Source organism: Macaca mulatta, chromosome 10 (assembly GCF_049350105.2).
Source record: "Macaca mulatta isolate MMU2019108-1 chromosome 10, T2T-MMU8v2.0, whole genome shotgun sequence".
Lineage (NCBI taxonomy): Eukaryota > Metazoa > Chordata > Mammalia > Primates > Cercopithecidae > Macaca > Macaca mulatta.
Window position 1 is genome coordinate 86,063,084 of NC_133415.1, and position 5,951 is coordinate 86,069,034.

Genomic DNA, 5,951 nt, shown 5'->3' on the forward strand with positions numbered 1-5,951 from the left:
ATACAAGCCCCGCAACATAGCAAGGTCTCAGCAAGGTGTGCGGGTCACCCGGCACACCTTCATCAACTGGACTGTGAGCCCCACAAGTCTCAGGCTCTAGCCTGAGCTCCAGCCTCCTTGGCCCTGCCCTGGGCTGCTAGTGGAACCTCTCCCGCCCTCCTGACCTGGAGAGACTGGAGATGGGGTGGGGGTGGGGGCTGCCCCGAATCCATCTCCAAGGATGGCCATCTGAGGGGAGATGAGGCTAAACCTCCGAGCACCCCAAACTGAGGCTCCCAACTTGAGGGACTCAGCTGCCCCCAGAGGCCTAGTCCAGTGATTCCCCATCTCCCAGGGACCCCTATATCCCAGGGACCTGCCCATTTCCCAAGCCCCCCACTCACATAGCCACACTGTTTTCAAGGACAGGCAGCCACTGCTATGGGAGAGTTCTCACAACAGCTGAGCTTTGTAAGCCACACCTTCCTGTCTTCCTTTAGTTACAGCTAGACAATACGACACAATATCAATCAGAGCAACTGTAATACCAGTCATAGAAATCCCAATGTCAAGAGCTGCTTCTGGGGTTCCCAGCTCCGCTTTAAGTGAGCGCGCTGTGAGTCCCGGCTCCTGTTCCCTGCAGCACCGCTGTTGTGAAGGCAAAGTGAGATAACACCATGCTCAGAGCAGGGCCTGGAAAGAGGACCTGCTCATCTGATTGGGTGGTTTCCATGTCAAGGCCAGGCACAGCATGGGCTGACAGCTGGGGCCCAGAGCCCCTTTTGCCAGGCCCAGACTACAGGCACAGAGAGGTGAGGACATTTGCCTGAGGCCACACAGTAGGGGCGGGTCACCTCCTAGTGTGTCCCGGTGCGCTCTCCACAGGACCCACAGCTCCCTCCTGAGCTTTGGAAAGCACCCAAGAGATGGGCAGAGAGAGGAGAGAGAGAGGGGATAAGAGAGAGACAGGACAGGGACAGGCCGGGGACAAGGGAAGGAGAGACAGAAAGAGAAGGGGATGGCAAGAGCAAGACAGAGACCTCTGGGAAAGCCAGACAGTGAAGACAGCAGGTTACCCGAGGCTGAGGATCTGAGCACACTGCCCCTGCCTGGCGGGGAGGCTCCATGCAGCCCGCAGCATTCTGGGAGGCACTGAGGGCCTCAGGACCCCAGCCCTGCTTGTGCTCCATTCCCATTCCCAATCCCATCTCACCTCTAGCCGCCAGTTCTGGTTCCTGATGAGAACATCCCCTGCCCACCTTCCCTGCCACTCACCCCACTCCCTTCCCCTTCACATGACTCAGACAAGCTCCCAGACACCTTTCCAAAACCCACCCTCCTTCCTTTGCCCCTGCAAGGCCCCCACTCTGGAATACCCTCCCCTCCTAACACATCCCTATCCCTTAAGCCCAGATCAAATGTCACCTCTTCCAGGAAGCCTTCTCTGAATTATCCCCCAGAGAAGCATTGTGATGCCATTGCTGATAGCAGCAACAAAAGCCCAGTCACGCCAGTCCCAGAACCACCAGGAAAGAAAGAAAGAAATCATTTTTCCCCTCCCCAGTAAGGCAGGGTATCCCCTTCTGGGCCCCACCGAGCTGCCAGCGACTGTCACACACGAAGCGGGTGCCAGCCTCCCTCTCTCTCGGTGCTGACCACGCCACCTGTGTGTTTGCCACTGTTCTACTGTTTGACATACTTGACCTGTACTGACCTTATTAAGCCCAGCCGGTCTGCATCCTGGCATTTGTATTGCTTGTCTGGCCCTAATAACAATCCCTGTGTCACCTCTATCCTGGTGCTTTGCACACTTGGCCAAGGCTCATGTCTGTGAAAGCAGCACATCACCCTACCTGGGTTCCTGTTCCTAGAGCTCTGAGCCTACACACTTTCTGCCCACATGGATGAAAATCCCAGCACTCAGCATGCTGCCTGCATCCGCCTCTGCTGGGTCACCCGGCACACCTTCATCAACTGGACTGTGAGCCCCACAAGGGCAGAGATCTGGTCTTTGTCTCCCGCCCCCTTCCCACCCCGGGAACTAGGACAGCTTCTCACTTAGCCAGGGTTCGTTTGCACTGGATTTAATCTATTCCTGTCCCACAAAAGAGGGATTATGTTGTGAGGTTCCAGTAATGATTTCTTTCTTTCTTTCCTGGTGGTTCCGGGACTGGCATGACTGGGCTTTTGTTGCTGCTATCAGTAATGGCATCGCAATAATTCCTCAGAGTCCCAGGCTGGTGGGGGCTGCGGGTCGGGCATTGGGAAAGGAATGAGGTTTCCTCCACTCCCTTGTCCTATGCCCAACCTTTATTGACTCATTTTCAAGCCATTTAGTGGGGTTGTTTACATATCCAATACATGTATTTACTGTAAACATTTTTTTTAATTCTGAAAAATACCAAGAAGATGGTGAAAGTCACCTGTGATCACACCACCAAGAAACATGTGCTGTTGATACATTTCCTTCCAGTACTTTTTTTCTAGATTTAAAAAAAAACAATTTTTGTTAAAAAATAGAAGAAATGGTTTCCCTTTTCCCTTACTTCCGTTGGTTTGTCTACATTGTTTTGTGACGGCTGCCTGGTGGCCCACTGTTTATTTAATAAATCCCATCACTGGACGTTAAGGCAGGTCCCAATTCCAGGTACTGCTGCAGTGAGCATCCTCACAGTTCTCTGTGCTCAAACCACTAGCCAGTTCCCTTGGCAGAACCCCCACTGACCCTGGGTCAATGGGGATGACCCTCCTAACAACATACTTGACCTCGGAAACAGCCCAGTCCTCACTGCATAAGAACTGAGCCCCCTCCGCTATAAGCAAAGGTCATCACAACCAGCCTGGCCACAGCATCATGGAGCCCAACATCTTTATTCTACAGCTGGGGAGACTGAGGCCCAGAGAGAACTGACTTATCCAAAATCATCCCAAAGGTAATGACAAACTCCATGTCATCTAGGGATTTTCTCCCCACTCCATTATCTTTAATATTTTGCAAGAAAATCCATAATCTCTAACAAGGATGCTGGGGGGATGTAGCAAGGATGAAGCATCTGTGTCTGCTCATGGCCAACATTGTTAATCAATCACCAAACTGTCTTCTGCTGAGCCCAGACCCTTGAGAGCTTCAAGAGCCGTCTCCAGGCAGCTGAAATTGGCACAAGAGAAAATTCTTCTGCCATGCTGGTGGAGCATCTTTGGTGCCAACAATTGAGGACCTGAGCTTCTTCAGGAGTGGCTTGAATTGTTTCTTGAATTCTTTCCTTGTTTCTTTCGAGCCAGTGACAGTTGGCAAGGCCTCTGATTTCCATCTGTCTGCGTCATCAGAAACCCTCTCTGGTTTTCTGCATGACTGCAGTCTTCCCAGGAGAGCTTGGCCCTCATTCCGGCGAGATGGTAGGGCAGGCTGGGTCAGTGAGCAGAGCGTGGGCTCTCACTTCAGATGGAAACGGGTCCCAGTCCTGGCCCTCTGCGTTATGGTTGTGGGACCTTAGGCAAGTCAATTCCTTTCTCCAAGACCTACTTCATCTGGAAAATGGGAGGATAAAACCCCTGTTCTCTCCTCTCTTGGCCTCAGTTTGGTGATCTGTAAAATGGAGATGATCTTTTCCACTCTGCCATCTTGCTGCATCTGAGCACCCAGCTTTGATTTAACATCAAATTATCTCCCCACCCCTAACCGAGGCTTCTGTGGATCGGCTTAGTGGGAAATGGGAGAGGAGATGTGTGTTCTCTCCTTGCACTTCCCTCTCCTTCCTGCGCTCACTCGCGCTCTCTCTCTCTCTCTCTCTCTCCCCCCTCCACCACCATCCAGAAGGAAGAAAAGGGGCAGGAGAATTTTCCTTTGACAGACATTGTTGCCAAGTAGCTCCCAACTCTTTGGGGAGCCCAAAAAATGTTGACAGCCAAGTCTTGTCAGCACCTTCAAGGAGGTATTCTTACCTCCCTGTGGGGCTTCTTGAGCTGCACCCCCCACACCAGGGCAGAGCCCCTTCAATGTAACTGTCCAGCAGGCCACCCCAGCCACTCCCAGCCCCTGGTTGCCTAGCATCCTCTCCAGATGGTGATACTAGGAAGGACTTCAAGCAGCCCTAGACTGAACTCCGTCTTGCAGGATCCACACCTGGCCCTGAGAAAGCACACACACACATACACACACGTGCGCTTTGACCCTGCCCAGAGGAAACAGATAGCAGCAATTTTTCACTTACAGAAGTCACTTTGCCCAACGTGACTTCAGCTCATCAGAAGACACAGCCCAGTCCATTGCAAGCCCCAACTCCAGGGGACACAACCCTCAAGCCCCCAAGTGGTCCCCGAAAAGGTCCCTCCTGCTAGGCCTGCAATGAGGCCCAAACACCTCCTGCCCTTCTCCCTGGGAGAGAAGGAGGGACCACAGCTGTCTTCCAAGAAATACCTCTGCGATCTTCCTCTCCCTTCTTGGCCCTTTTGTTTCCTTAATGTGGGTCAGGGCCCCCCGCACGGGAGACCCAGGAGCTCTGCAACTGGTTTTCAGCCACTGCTTGAGCTGTGGCCCAGGCCCTCTCCTTGGTATACAGCATCTGGGAAATCATGGTGCCTAGAACAACACTCCAGTTTTCAGACCCAGTTCCAGTAAATGCTAGTAAGGACACCCTCAGTGTGCAGCAAAAAGAGCCCTGCCTTAGACAGGGTGGCCCCCTTGTCCCCCCAAGGAGGCAACACTGAAGCTGAGACTTGGTGAATAAGAAGAAGCCAGAACGAGAGCTGGAAGGAGAGCACTCCTGGGAGGCCAGCGCATGCACAGGCCCTGGGGTGGGACTAAGAGGTGGGAGGGATGAAGTGGAGAGAGATGAGGACTGAAAGGTGGCCAGCAGCCAAACATGCTGGGAGGAGGACATCCAGGCCAGGTGGAGCAGCAGTCAGGCAGCTTTATGCAGATGTTGCCTTCTTTTTTGTGTATGTGAGACAGAGTCTTGCTCTGTCACTCGGGCGGGAGTGCAGCGGCGCGATCTCGGCCATCCCAGCTCTAAACCACAATTCCATGCTTCTAGACCAAAACCAGGTAGCAAAGATAATTCCCCAGATGACATCAAGAACGATGTTGGTGTCACCACCGCCTCCAGTGCTAAGTTGAAGTCTCTGGGGAAGGACAGTGTGGCCATGAAGAGAGTCCGGTCTGGACTAGATGATCGGGCTCAGGTCCCAAAGCCGGAATCCCCGGTCACGTGACCTGGAGCAAGTCAGTCGCCTCTCTGAGCCTCAGGTGCCCTCTGTAACATTAAGGCTGCTGACGTCCACCTCTGGGTGACTGTGCAGGCTGCATGCGCCAAGGTCTGGGCCCAGGTGGTGGATGACAGGGTCCTGCTGGGCTCCGACATTTGTCCTTTGGGTTCATGGTCATCCCTCCTTATTCTTTTGGTCCACAAGTGCTCACGGAGGTTCCTAAAGATGCAGACAAGGTAGAACAATTCCAATTGCTGTGGAATAAATGAATGAATGAATGAATGAATGAAAAGAAAGCCCATGCTAAGTGCTGTGTAGGCATTCACTTCAGCTCATGCTCTTAGCAACCTATAAGGAGGAGCTACTATTATCCCCATGCTACAGATAAGGTCACTGGGGCCCAGAGAAGTGAAGTACCTTGCCCAAGGGCACACAGCAAAGCAGTGGCAAAAACAGGATTCAAATCTATTCTCCTGGGTGAATTAATTGATGGAAATGTGTATCCTTGATGCATTTAGGAGTAAGGGGTGGGTAAGGTTACTCCTTCCTTTTCCCAATTTGATTATCTGGACTAAACAATTGTTGTAATCCCTCTACAAAGGCTCATCCTATTATAAGCAGTCATAATATTAACAGCAATGGCCACTCACATTTACGGAGTGCTTATTCTGCTCTATGCACTGTCCTTCTCTCAGCCTGGACCTTCCTTTCTCCAAACCTCAGGAAGCTGGAGTCCCAAGGCTGCCTCCGGGCGGGGCTGTGGTTCA